The following is a 14,642-nucleotide window of genomic DNA, read 5'->3' as shown; positions in this document are numbered from 1 at the left end:
TAGCCTCATCCACAAAGATGACATCAGAATGCATTAAAATTTGGACATGTGCTTCTGAATAGACTGAAGTTCAGTTCAAGCCTGTGCAGTGAGATTGAGAGGTTCAAGCTCATTTAAAGCCTTTCTCACTGAATTCAAATACTGCGCAACTGGTTGAACACCATCAATCCGTGCAGACTGTCTAGTTTTGGACATCCCATGCAGTGAAACAGGAAGATATTGCTTCAGATTTTCCCACCTTTGTGGACTGCTACTGAAGAGCTTATACATTTGCTGAACAGTTCCAAAGTAAGTAATTGGCTCCTTGCATGATTCAGCACAGTCAACACCTACAAGGTTTAGTGTGTGGTTCCCACAGCTGGAGAAAATACAGTTTGAATTATACTCAAGCAGAACTGCTTGTACACCTTTATACTTCCCAGCCATAGTAGATCCATTGTCATAGGCTTGACCAACGCAGACTTGAAAATCTCACTTGATTTTCTGGAATTGCTAGTACTCAAGCAGCAATTTCTTTTCCAGTTTTTCTCGTGAAATTGTCACACAAAATAAACGTTTCTTCAATTGAAAATTTTGAGCTGTCTACAATCTTAACATACCGAATAACCATAGTACTCTGCTCCTTGTGAGAACAATCTGGAGTGGCATCAACAATGACTGAAAAATACTTAAAAAGAAAAGGAGGACTTGTGGCACCTTAGAGACGAACAAATTTATTTGAGCATAAGCTTTTCTGAGCTACAGCCCACTTCATCGGATGCATGCAGTAGAAAATACAGTGGGGAGATTTATATACACAGAGAACATGAAACAATGGGTGTTACCATACACACTGTAATGAGAGTGATCACTTAAGGTGAGCTATTACCAGCAGAGAGTGGGGGTTGGGGGTGGACCCTTTTGTAGTGATAATCAAGGTGGGCCATTTCCAGCAGTTGACAAGAACGTCTGAGGAACAGTGGTGGGGGGAGGGGGAAATAAACATGGGGAAGTAGTTTTACTTGGTATAATGACACATCCACTCCCAGTCTTTATTCAAGGCTAAATTAATTGTATCTAGTTAGCAAATTTAATTCCAATTCAGCAGTCTCTCGTTGGAGTCTGTTTTTGAAGTTTTTTTGTTGAAGAATTGCCACTTTTAGGTCTGTAATCGAGTGATCAAAGAGATTGAAGTGTTCTCTAACTGGTTTTTGAATGTTACAATTCTTGATGTCTGATTTGTGTCCATTTATTCTTTTACGTAGAGACTGTCCAGTTTGACCAATGTACATGGCAGAGGGGCATTGCTGGCACATGATGTCATATATCACATTGGTATATGTGCAGGTGAATGAGCCTCTGATAGTGTGGCTGATGTGATTAGGCCCTGTGATGGTGTCCCCTGAATAGATATGTGGGCACAGTTGGCAACGGGCTTTGTTGCAAGGATAGGTTCCTGGGTTAGTGGTTCTGTTATGTGGTGTGTGGTTGCTGGTGAGTATTTGTTTCAGGTTTATGGATCTTGGGTAGTAGATAGAATATCCCAGGTCGGGGTTCCAGGGGTGTGTCTGTGCGGATTTGATCTTGTGCTTTTTCAGGGAGTTTCTTGAGCAAATGCTGTAGTTTCTTTTGGTAACTCTCAGTGGGATCAGAGGGTAATGGCTTGTAGAAAGTGGTGTTGAAGAGCTGCCGAGCAGCCTCTTGTTCATATTCCAACCTATTCATGATGACGACAGCACCTCCTTTGTCAGCCTTTTTGATTATGATGTCAGAGTTGTTTCTGAGGCTGCGGATGGCATTGTGTTCTGCACGGCTGAGGTTATGGGGCAAGTGATGCTGCTTTTCCACAATTTCAGCCACTGCACATAGGCGGAAGCACTCTATGTAGAAGTCCAGTCTGTTGTTTTGACCTTCAGGAGGAGTCCACCCAGAATCCTTCTTTTTGTCATCTTGGTAGGAAGGTCTCTGTGGGTTAGTATGTTGTTCAGAGGTGTGCTGGAAATATTCCTTGAGTCGGAGATGTCGAAAATAGGATTCTAGGTCACCACAGAACTGTATCCTGTTCACGGGGGTGGAGGGGCAGGAGGAGAGGCCCCAAGATAGGACAGATTCTTCTGCTGGGCTAAGAGTATAGCTGGATAGATTAACAATATTACTGGGTGGGTAAGGGAACCACTGTTGTGGCCTCTTGTGGCATGTAGTAGTTTAGATAGTTTAGTGTCCTTTTTCTTTTGTAGAGAAGTAATGTGTTTGTTGTAAATGGCTTGTCTAGTTTTTGTAAAGTCCAGCCCTGAGGAAGTTTGTGTGGAAGGTTGGTTCTTTATGAGAGTATCCAGTTTTGAGAGCTCATTCTTAATCTTTCCCTGTTTGCTGTAGAGGATGTTGATCAGGTGGTTCATCAAGAACTGTTGTTTGTACGATTGACCCACATAGCTCAATAAACTCGTTTTGTATGTGTGTGAAGAGATAATGGACTTGCATGCACTTTTGACTCTCTTGTGATTCTCGAACACGTTTAACATGCTCTAATAAAAGTGGGTCATATTTGCTGAGGAGCTCAACTATGCCTAGAAAGTTTCCATTAGCATGATCACTAATACGTTGACTGGAACCAAAGAAAGCCAGAAAGAAAAAGGATGACATTCAGGATGCGCTCAAGAAGTTTTTTCCAGTTATTAGTTTTTAGTTATTTTATTAGTTATTAGTTATTAGTAGGGAGTTCAGTCAGGAGTAAATTCTCAACTGAACTTTCAGCTGATGCTGCCCTACTGGCTGATTTCAATGCAACAAAGTTTTCTTTGTGTGATGTTGAACTCTCATGTGATGGTATTCAGTCTTTCAACTTCCTCCAACCTCTATTGATGCTCCATTCTGATTGATTAGAGAGAACTGATGCATTTGCAGCACTTTTATTCAAAATGAAGCAGAGTGCACAGTACAGAGATTGTTTTTCCGTACTCCAACATAACCAGTCTCTTGTACAGGTCTCACCATTTGGAAGAATTTTTGTCAGGAGACGAGTAGGGAAAGCATGATTATCAGCATCTCATGGAATGTTACTTGGAATTTCAAAATTTTCAAAACTAATTTGAAGAAAATATTACATTTGAGCAGCATTGCTCTTGTCAATAATTCCAATATCAGTCACAGTTAAACCTGTAGTATTCATGAATTGCTCTTACTGCGTAAGATCTACATCTTCCTGTTGATTGTACACAGGATCTTCTGCTGCATCTGTTACTGTTGGCACATCCGCTTCTTGACTACTGTCCTCATGTTCAGGGGTTGGCATTGAAATATCACCTGTTGCATTTGCGGATTTTTCATTATCTGTAGCATTGTTTGTTGGGTAAGGTGTGTTTTCCAATTGCTTGAGAAATGAAGTTATTGGCTTTGTGCTCTTAGCTGGTGCTTCACTCAGTTGTTTTCACCATCTTTTGCTTGCACCACTTTCAGATCTCCTCTTCATAGTGATCTATCTGGTTAATAAGTAGCCAATCCACACGTGAAATATTCTGCTGTAAATAAGTAGCTTATCTACACTTGAAATCTTCTACTGTAAACATGTACACAAATGCTGAAAAGTCTTAAAACAAAGGAATACTAGTTAAGAACATAAAATGAAACAGTCAGACAGGTTATTATCCTTATCACTGAAACAAAACTCAAGCACGCAAGGTATAATATAACAGGCTGAGCTGAAAACAAAGGGATGACATATATATATAGTAAACGCAGACACGGATACAGACAGAGGGATAATGTCCAAAAATTTCAAATGTGTGTCCTCACAAAACTCACTGTACAAGATTGTCCTCACAAATTTTCACCTTGAATCTGGGCCTATAGACTACGAAAGCCTATGACGATGGCCAAGCTACCAAGCTAGGGCTCAACCAACCAACCAGTCACCTCTCTTAGCTACCCTATGAAGATAATAATGAGGAATTTTCACAGATAAATAATTCTTTAGTCAACTAGACGTAAAACTATAAAGACACTAAAATGTAACAATCCCTTTCAACATGCACCTGATCTAGCACCGCCCACTGATAGTGGATTGTTTATATAATTGGCTGATCTGAGAGAACACGATCATCACGGTCTAATCTTATGCCATCAGAACTGATATATTTTTATTAATATTTATGAACATTTTTAACTGTTTAATATGACAAAATCTATATCAGTTAACAAAAAAAAAGTATGTCTTTTACCGAATCACATCTCTTATTTGCTTAAATTTGCAGCTCTAAGCTGAGAGAGTGTGTCACATTTTGGTCCAATAGGGATGCTCATAAAAACAAGTTGCGAAACTTATCAAATGCCAAAAAAATAACAAGTTTCTAAATTTGAGGACTCCGTTGAGCTTGAGGCCCCAGCCAAATGGCCCTCCTGGCCCGCCCTCTGATTGGTCCTGGCTGCAGCCCCTGGCTCAAAGCAGCAGCCAGACTGCTCCCTGCTAGCTGCTCTCCAGCCAAAAGCTGGGAGAGAGGGAGTCAGTGTCACCATTTCCACTGCCACAGCTGAAGGTTGTGGGGTTTGTCCCCCCTGTGCTGGATCTCTGAAGTTAGGCAGTTACAGGGGAGAGGAGAGGCCTAACATTAGGCAGCCCTGAACCCAGGGTGCCGCATTGACTCCAGTGACTCAGTCATGGGATGGGCTGCAGGCAGAGGAGAAGTGAATTCTGATCTATTGAGGGGAGTATATGGTGCCCTTGCCGTGGTACTGAAGCTCCTACCAGTGGATCATGGGGCAGGATCACTGTCACCCTGGGAGCAGGCAGGGCAGGACTATCCTCCCACATTTAATGCAGCAGGAACTAAAGAGGTTTAAGTGACTTGTCCATGGCCACGCAGGGAGTCAGTCACAGAGCTGAGATTCAAATGCAGATCTCCAGAGTTCAAGGTCAGCCCATTAATCACAAGACTGCTTCCCCAAAATTTAGTCTCTCACTGCCTCAGTTTCCCTCCTGCAAGTGGGGATAATACCCAGGAGTAAAATTAAGGAGAAGAAATGAGCAGCAATAGTCTTCCAGCCTCTGCTCACAAACCAAGCTCCCCCTGCTGAGATGCCACTTGGTGCGCAGCCTGGATTCCCCTTGGGGCCCTGGCTCACCCGTTAGTGGATGGGCTGCTTCTGCCCTCTGGCCTGCCAGCCCTGAGGGCCAGGGAAGGGGGATAGGTAATGGAATTACCAGCTCATCTATCAAACGGGTCTTAGGATTTTATCCTGCCACTCATCACCATCATACCCGAGTGCCTTTCACATAAAGTCGGTAGTAACAGCCATGTCCCTAGTCAGCTCCATGGAGTCTCTGGCACATCTCCCTTTGTGGGGGTAGGACTCACCACTGCAGCACCTCCTGCTGGATGTCCCAGGAATCAACTCTGCTGGCTGGTGTGCCCTTTTCTGGCGGCATCTCACTGCCATCACTTCTGCTCCAGGGACCTATGTCACTCCCAGGCCCCCAGTATCCTCTTCCTCACACAGCCCTCTGGCTGTGCCACACTCTGTGCTCCCACCTTCTGGGTAAGCAGGGTCTGAATGAATTCTCCCCTGACAGCTAGCTGGGAGGGGGAGAGACTCAGGAGTAAATTGTATCTACTCTGCTTAGATATCCAGCAGATAGAGTGGTGTTGCTCACAGTGATCAACTTTGGCTGGTGCTGGGTTAGAAATCACTTTAGTAGTGAATGCAGAGGTAGTGAAATGTTATCAATGTTGTTGTCTTTATTGTATGAATAAAGGGGAGCAGAACTGTGCTTAACCTGTCCCAAATGAGGGGGTCACCCTCAGCTGGAAGGACCTCATTAAGCCAGGGGCTCGAATGCCAGAGCCCTGTGAAAGTAAGTGAGAAAGGGACAGGTGTTTAGGGTTGCCAACTGTCTAATCACACAAACCCAACCACCCTTGTCCTGCCCTACCTATTCTCCAGAGGCCTTACCCCCCACTCACTCCAGTCCCCCTCCCTCCATTGCTCACTCTCCCCCAACCTCATTCACTTTCACCAGGCTGGGGCAGGGGGTTGGGGTGTGGGATAGAGTGTGGACTCTGGGCTTGGGGGTGGGGCTGAGGGGTTCAGAGTGTGGGAGGAGGCTCTGGGCTGAGCCAGAGGCAGGGGGTTGGGATACAGGAGGGAGTTTGGGGTGCAGGAGGGGGGTCAGGACTGGGGCAGGGGGTTGGGATGTGTGAGGGGGTGCTGGCTCTGGGAGGGAGTTTGGGTGTGGGAGGGGGCTTAGGGCAGGGGATTGGGATGCAGGAGGAGGTTCAGGATGCAGGCTCTGGCCAGGCGGTGCTTACCTCAGGTGGCTCCCAGAAGCAGCAGCATGTCCGGCAGTGGCTCCTAGGCTCATGGGTGGCCAGACAGCTCTGCACACTGCCTCTGCCCGCAACTTAAGCACCACCCCCACAGCTCCCATTGGCCACGGTTCCTTGTTCCCAGCCAATGGGAGCTGCAGAGTTGGCACTGGGGGCGGGGGCAGCACCTAGAGATCCCCTGGCCGCACCTCCTCCTAGGAGCTGCTGCTGGACATGTCACAGCTGCCGGGAGCAGCGTGGAGCCAGGTCAGGGGGGGAGCCTGCCTTAGTCCCGCTGCACTGCCGGACTTTTAGTGGCCTAAAATCTCCCAGATTGGCTTCAGTGGCCGCCAGGAGATTAAGCCCAATTCTGGGAGATTCCCAGCCAAACCGGGAGGGTTGGCAACCCTAAAGGTGTCCCAGCCAGGAGGTGCGGACTCTCCCTAAGGGTCCCCAGTCTGGTTGAACCTGTTCCTCCCCTGTGTTCAAAGATAAAGCTAAATACGCTGCATTACGAGCCTTTGTTACTTTCAGAGCTCAAATGAGAGCTGACATCACTTGTGGTGGGAGAGCGTTTCTGCCCAGCCTGCTAAGAGCTGACAATCACAAACAGTCTGTCCTGCAGAGGTCACAGCAGAGAGGCAGATGGCAGCAGAAGGTAACTGACAGTCGGCCAGTGGGAGCAGCGAGCAGTCAGCTTGCAGGAGCAACGAGCAAGCAAAAGGAGCAGCTGGCAGGGCAGCCAGCAGAGAGGAACCACGGCTGGCTGGGCAGCCAGCCAGAGCAAGTGCTCAGATGGCAGAGCGAGCAAGGTGCCTTCTTCCCCAGGTGGGAGGGGAACTCACACAGATGCACCTCTGAACCCTGGGTCCTCACTGACCAAGGACAACCCCTGTGCATGGGGTATGATGAGGGGGCAGTGAGGGGCACAGAAAAGGAACTTTTGGTTGTAGAACTCAGGACCATGAGGCAGGAGGCTCTGCCCCATGCACTGTGGGGTGAGTGTCCTCCTCACGGTTTTATGATTAGGAATCCTGCTTGCAGCATTTCCCTTTTTACTGTTGAGTGACTTCCTTCCTTTCACTAAAAGTTTCTTATTTACACTCAGACTCTGTGCTTGCGAGAGGGGAAGTATTGCCTCTCAGAGGCACTCAGGGGTGGTGTATAATTTTCTCAGGTTACTGGGTGGGGGCTCAAGCTGGTTCTGTGTTGCATTGTTGAAAAGGAACCCCTGCATATGGAACCCGGCCCTGGTTGCGGTCGGCGCCACATGGCAGAAGGGTTACAGAATCAAACACAAAACTCACTAGTTTTTAAAGCTCAGATACTTAGAATGTTGAGGCTTTTAGCCATTTTGGGTGTTTTGGGTTGTTGTTTTATCTTTCTATCTGTTTTATCTCTTTAGTCTACCTTTTTGTTGTTAAGATTGGTGCCCTTTTTAGATGCCTATTTTTCTGATTGGTTAAAATTTAAGCCTAATCTACCTAGCAGCGGGAAGGGGTCATTTGACTCCCAGTTATTCTGCCTACTGACAGAGTCTATATAAGGGGGTTTCATGCTCTGTCAAGTACTGTCCGCCCAGAAGGCAGCCCGTATTCAGTTCAACCTGCGTTCGCGCTCGGTCATGCAAAGGAGGAAGAAGAACATCAACAGAACACCTGTTCTTACCTGGTTGTCCATCATCGAGGAGGGTCTCCTGTTCAATCTCAAGTTCCTGATTCCAGTTGCTGTCCTCAGGGTCCTGACCTGAGATACCTGAGAAGCAAGATGAATGAGAGTATCGTGAGCCATCTACATCTGAGCTCCTGTTACTCCTAGAGACTGAGTAACATTGACATTTTATTTGTTTTGTGCCCATATTGGCTAGGGGTTGGGTCTGGGCTCCAAGCCCACTGTACTTGGAAAACCACCGAGCTATTTTCTGCTTAATCTGTTTCATGCTCTTTTATTCTGTTTTAATGTTTTATTCCCCATTCCCCTATATTATGTTACTTACCCTTTAATAAAACACTCCTGCCTGTTTTCACCTTTTAAAATGACAAAGTTTCACTTGACCTGCGACTAATCGGTAATAGACCCTACCGGGGAATCAATCCTTTCTGGGAGGTGGAGTCCTTAAATCAATTCCACTAGTCTCTTCTGGTAACAAGATGTCTGGCAGCCAGTGCTGAAACACTTGCATTGTTGGGATGGAGGACGGATGGCCATAGGTTTGGAGAAGCTATTTGCAAACTGGCTGATCAGAAGGACAGCCAGTGGCTTAGCCGTGGCAGAAAACTTTATCCCACAATAGTCCAGATAGAGCAAAAGATACATACAGACATTTGAGGAGGGGAGGTTCAGGTTTAACTCTAATTGTGGAATTCGGCGGCTTGGGTATGTCATATATTATGGTCATGGGGCTGGTTGTGGGAGGTATAGCCTTAGCAGAACCTGGTAGCATTTGGGGTGGCTGTGAACTCTCCTCAAGGCATTTAAGCCAATGTGGCATCCACACAGACAGGTTAGATAAAAACATAAAATACTCTTACTAGAAGCGGCAAAGAGTCCTGTGGCACCTTATAGACTAACAGACGTATTGGAGCATAAGCTTTTGTGGGTGAATGCCCACTTCGTCAGATGCATCCAACGAAGTGGGTATTCACCCACGAAAGCTTATGCTCCAATATGTCTGTTAGTCTATAAGGTGCCACAGGACTCTTTGCCGCTTTTAACATGGCTACCCCTCTGATCATAGAATATCAGGGTTGGAAGGGACCTCAGGAGGCCATCTAGTCCAACCCCCTCCTCAAACCAGGACCAATCCCCAATTTTTGCCCCAGATCCCAAATGGCCCCCTCAAGGATTGAACTCACAACCCTGGGTTTAGCAGGCCAATGCTTAAACCACTGAGCTATCCCTCCCCCCATACTGATACTTGACATCTTACTAGAAGGTTGCAACATAACAATACGTATTCCTTAGAATTCAGAACCTTAACACACAAGAACCCAAAACCAGAGAGAGACAAAGCAGGCTGCTCCCTAGAGCAGTGAGGCACAACTCAGCCTACAGTAAGATGGGGTATCTGTCTGCTGACTAACTCTGCTTGCCTGCTTCCCTACAGAGCCAGCTGCCTGCAAGCAGGACCAGGAAAACTCCTGAGAATGTAAAGTGATTGATCACAATTATAACACAGTTTTCAATATACCACACCCAATAATGGCACCTCAGCGATTCCAAAGTCTGTAGCAGCTTTAGGAACCAAAGCTGACCCTCTCTGCATGCATGGGGAAGGAGTGGCTTTCCCTACAGGCCCCACAGGAGCATCAAAGTCACAGAGCCAAAAGCAAGTACAAGAAGGGACCATCCCCATGGACTGGTAGGGAAGATAGGGAGTCCCACCTACAGCTGGTCAGGAACTTTTTGACAAATGTTTTTTCTTCAGAAAATGCCAATTCATCAAAGCCAAAACTGTTTGCAGGAAAAGGTTTGGTGTTGCTGAACTCACTGTTTTGGAAAAAAGTTTCGAAGTTGTTGAAGTGTCCCGGTTTGATGTATTTAGAATGAAAAAAGTTCCACTTTCTGGCTTGAAGTTATATTGTTCTGAAATTTAATTTCTAGTAAAAAATGTCAAAATCAAAACAAAAGATTTGATTGACCGGATCCATTTTTTAAATTTTATTTTCGGTTTGCAAAAATTTCAGCTGGGCTTTTCCTCCCAGCTGGGATAGAAAGAGTTTTTGAAATCTCACATTCTCACAGGACAGGAAAAGTGTTCCCCGCTCAGCTCCAGTCTCAACCATTGCAGGGTAGGAGCGCCAGGAGTCTGACTCAAAAATGGGTACTGCATCCAGCTCCCAAACATGTGGGTGTTAGTCCTCAGGAATCCCTCTCTCCCACTGTCTGAACAACCAGTGTCCCCCAGTGAGTCACTCACCCCCTCACCTGCATAGGCAGGTAAGTAAAAGAGTGCCTGATCCCACTGCCAGAGTTATCTGGCTATGCACTGATCAAGCCAGGTGTGTGCAGTGGCCACCATTACCACCCTACACAGTACTGGCAAAGTCTGGGACTAATTGGGAGTCATTGGATCCGAAAGCTTGTTCCAGTTCAGCAGCCCCACTGAACTAGAGAGCTGTGCAGATTGGCCCCTCAGTGGCATGACACAGCACTGAATGCTTAAATGAAGGATTGGCAGTCACCCCTCCACAACCCTTTCTGAAGACACAAGATGACAGCTCCGGGGGACAGGGACAGTAGCCACACTTGGGGCTCCCTGCCTTAGGTCATTTAAGATTTCGGGTAGAAGAAAATAAAAAAGCCTCTCATGGAAAAACCAAATCAGCCAGGAAAAAGATACGAGTAATAAAGTCCTCTCTCACCTCTCCTGGGGAAACAGGACCCAGCTTCTCCTTGGCACAAGAGTAATGGGCAGCCTTTAAATCATTTAGTCACAGAAAAATTCAATGAGAAATGGTTCCCGGCTTCTAGAGCAGGCGATGCTAGGAACAGAACTCTGACTGAGAGGATGGCCAGGTAGAACTTATGCCCAAACACAGCTAGTCCAGCCCAATACAAACAGACAAATGTACCCCTAAAACCTCTCCTGTCCTTCCTTCCCACCCCTACTCACAGCACACCCAACATGAGCCAAGTACCTTGTGACGGGTTCAGTCACAGAGATTCCCTTGGGATTATCACCTGATGTGCTGAAATTACCTCTGAGCCCATTTCCCTGCCAACTTGGGACTCCAGAACCCTGCCTTGTTGAGCCAGACACGCTAGCCTGCTGCTGCCATGCCCCCAAAGCTGCAGACTTTAATTAAAAACACTTCAGCAGGTTACCTGTCTCCAGCACCCAGACACCCAGCAACCAATGGGATCCAAACCCCAAATAAATCTGTTTTACTCTGGATAAAGCTTATACAGGGTAAATTTGTAAATTGTTCACCCTCTATATCACTGATAGAGAGATATGCACAGCTGTTTGTTCTCCCAGGTATTAATCGCTTTCTCTGGGTTTATTAATAAACAAAAGTGATTTTATTAAGTATAAAAAGTAGGATTTAAGTGGTTTCAAGTAATAACAGCCAGAACAAAGTAAGTCACAAAGTAACATGAAACAGAACATGCAAGTCTAAGCCTCATACATTAAGAGACTGATTACAGGTACTATCTCATGCTCAAAGATGTTCCAATAAGCTTCTTTTACAGACTAGACTCCTTCCTAGTCTGGGCCCAATCCTTTTCCCTGGTACAGTCCTTGTTAGTTCCAGCAGGCATTTTAGGTGGTAAGCAGGGGATTTCTCATGACTGACAGCCTCTTTTCTCCTGCTCCATCCCATTTTATAGCTCTGGCACAAGGCAGGAATCTTTTGTCTGAGCTTGTTCCCACCTCCACCTCATGAATGGAAAAGTACAAGGATTAAGATGGATTCCAGAATCATGTGACATGGTCACATGTCACTGTAAGACCCCCTAGTCTCCATTCTTCCTGGGTTGGTCCACAGGTACACAAGAAGGCTTGCAGGTAAATAAACCATTTACAACCAATTGTCCTAGTCTAAACCTGTCCTAAACCATTTACAACCAATTGTCAAGAATCTAACCCACCATTAATGGCCCACACTTTGCATAATTACAATAGGACCTCAGAGTTACACTTCATATTTCTAACTTCAGATACAAGAATGATACATGTATACAAATAGGAGGAATATATTTAGTAGTTTATAACCTTTATTATGATACCTTACAAGAGATCTTTTGCATAAAGCATATTCCAGTTACATTATATTCACACTCATAAGCATATTTCCATAAAACATATGGAGTGCAACATCGCATGCCTCCTAAAAGCACTCCCCAGGCAAGCCTGTCAACCACAGCTTCTCTTCCAGAACCAGGCACTTCATTTGCAATGGCATTAGGGGGGCAGTTGCCCACCTCCTCAACCTTTGTTTTCCCCCTCTCAAGTTTTCATAGGTCTACATGCTCCACTTTTTGGCCCTCCCCTGACTTTGCGGGATATAATGTAATATAACCGCATAGTAGTGACACAACTTTGCCTCCTCCAAATTTTTCTGAAATGATACTCCTGACCCAAACCATACTGAAATCCTGGGAAATTTTATACAGTCCAGTTAACCCAGAATTCCCTTCTTCAGTGTGATGTGAGCATTTCTGGCCAATCAAACACTATGGCTGGGAAGTCTGTTGCTCTGGAGTTTGGATATGAACAGGTGTCCCTTGAGTGGCAGTTTCCTCACTCAATCAGAATTCTGATTGGTTGAGGAACTGTCACTCAAAGGGTAACCGCTGTGACTCCCCACTTTCTGAGATGAGGATGTCCAACAGTTATGATCTGATTGGATGACAGTTTTGTACCTGAGTGCCATGGGCCTGAGCGAGATTCTGGGAAGGCTGCTACAGGAGTTCTATAGGGCAGTGGCTGAAGCTGAGCAGAGTTCTGCATGTAAAGCAGAATTCAGCCTTGGGAGCTGTAAACCGTCCCCATGGAAAACTGAGTTCGGGCTTCTGCCACACGACTCTCTCCAGGTTTGGCCAAGTTTCCAGGAGGCCTCTCACCATAAAGACCATGGGTGGAAGCTGATGCTAGATTCATGACTCAAAACTGGAGCTAGCTGTGGAAGGGTGGTCTCATCGAGGGGATTAGCCTCTAGTCACCGACCTTTGTTCAGGTCACTCTTCCACCCCAAACTGGTCTATGTCACTGAGTCTTTCTGTGCATCACTTTCCTATCTGCGGGGATGAATGCTTTACAGCTTGTGAGATGCTCTGATAGTATGAGGTAATGGAGCCATACAAGTGTCACAGGTAGAGATAAACTCAGGCTGGAAGTAAGGTGCAAATATGTAACAGCTCGGGCGAGTAACCATTGACCAATCTACCAGCCAAGGGCCAGGGATTCTCCATCTCGCGGAATCCGTATAGCAAGACTGGAAAAGCCATTCTCCAGCTCAGCCACAAGTTACAGGCTGGTGGCAGGAGTCACTGGCCTGTGCTCTGCAGGAGGTCAAACTAGATGATCCCAATGGTCCCTTCTGGCCTTCAAATCTGTTCAATCTGAGCATTTAGCCATTTGGATAAAATCTCCACATTTCTGCACTGTCCCCCTGAGCGGTATTTGTAAATGGGACAAAGATAGCTTCCCCCCTGAGGCGGGGATTTGGGGCCCTGCTTACAAAGAGTTATGGCACACACGACTGTCCCCTGCAGTCCATGGGCAAGCTGGGGTTAGTACACACACCCTTTGCTTTGCCAGTCAGGGCCCCTTCTGCCCAGGCTAGATGGTATGTGACTGGTGTCTCCCTTCTCCCCGCCCCCTCCCATTTGTCCTGGAAAACCTGCCAGCAGTGGGAGTGTCACATGAGAGGTATGATGCTATTAAAGTGCCAATAGGCCAGCCCCGACCTCTCCACACTGAGAGAGGCCGCCACGATCGCCAGATGGTGATCCGAGAACAGGGCCAGACGGCTGCTGGAGGAGTGGGCCCGTGAAAGGTGACAGCGTGATAAATAAATGTGGTCCAACCAGGAGTGGCACGACCGATGGGCCTCCATGTAAGATTTTTTTTTTAATGTTTACGCTGTTTATTTTACAACAAAATGTTCCATAGCAGAGCATCTCCGGTTAGAAATTCTTGGAAACAATCCCATCATTTTCTGCCAGACGCAGAATAGAATCATCAGATTCACCCACCCTACGAATTGCTCCACAAATGGCATATGTTTGAACTGGCCATTGGCTCTGCCTGTGACCTGGTCAACCTCAGAAATATTCATTTGAATGGAAGCCTGGCCCTTTGAACCAATTATTCGGTTGCTAGCAGAGCATTTACGAGGCACGTACAGGTCCACAAATTCCCCAGCGTCATTCTGCATCTTATTTTTCTATATCTTGCCACACAGGGATGTGCAAGAGGCGATACCTCACCGCCAGCCCATGTAAGACGCTGGGCAGGTACAGATCCCTCAGGGCTGCCCTGTTGTGCTCTGCCCACTACGTAGCACTCTGGCCATGCGTGACACTCAGCGGACAGCTGGCTCTCCTAATCTGCCCTCATCCCAGAGCACTTCCTGCTCCAGGGGGAGGCACAGAGCTGGGGGAACTGGCTCAACCCTCTGGCAGAGGCTCCCTGCTGTGATGTTACCTGGTTTATGACCCTTCTGCTCCAGCATAGCCAAAGCAAAGGAGCCATAGGACAGCTACCAATCTGGCTCCCAATCCTGAACTGATGATAGGTGCCTTTCTGGTCTCACAAATACAAACCTGTCACTCGATTTTCACAGAACCTCACTAATCTGTAAAAAGAAAAGGAGTACTTGTGGCACCTTAGAGACTAAAAAATTTATTTGAGCA

At 46.5% G+C, this 14,642-nt stretch overlaps 1 pseudogene; it reads right to left on the bottom strand.

Annotated features, from left to right (window-relative positions):
• Nucleotides 1–13,906: 13,906 nt before the first annotated feature.
• LOC140900493 (small ribosomal subunit protein eS21 pseudogene) lies at nucleotides 13,907–14,198 on the bottom strand (annotated as a pseudogene).
• Nucleotides 14,199–14,642: the final 444 nt, after the last annotated feature.

The sequence above is a fragment of the Lepidochelys kempii genome, chromosome 19 (assembly GCF_965140265.1).
Source record: "Lepidochelys kempii isolate rLepKem1 chromosome 19, rLepKem1.hap2, whole genome shotgun sequence".
NCBI lineage: Eukaryota > Metazoa > Chordata > Testudines > Cheloniidae > Lepidochelys > Lepidochelys kempii.
Note: the sequence above shows the minus strand (reverse complement) of the source record. Positions and strands in the feature narration are given on the sequence as shown.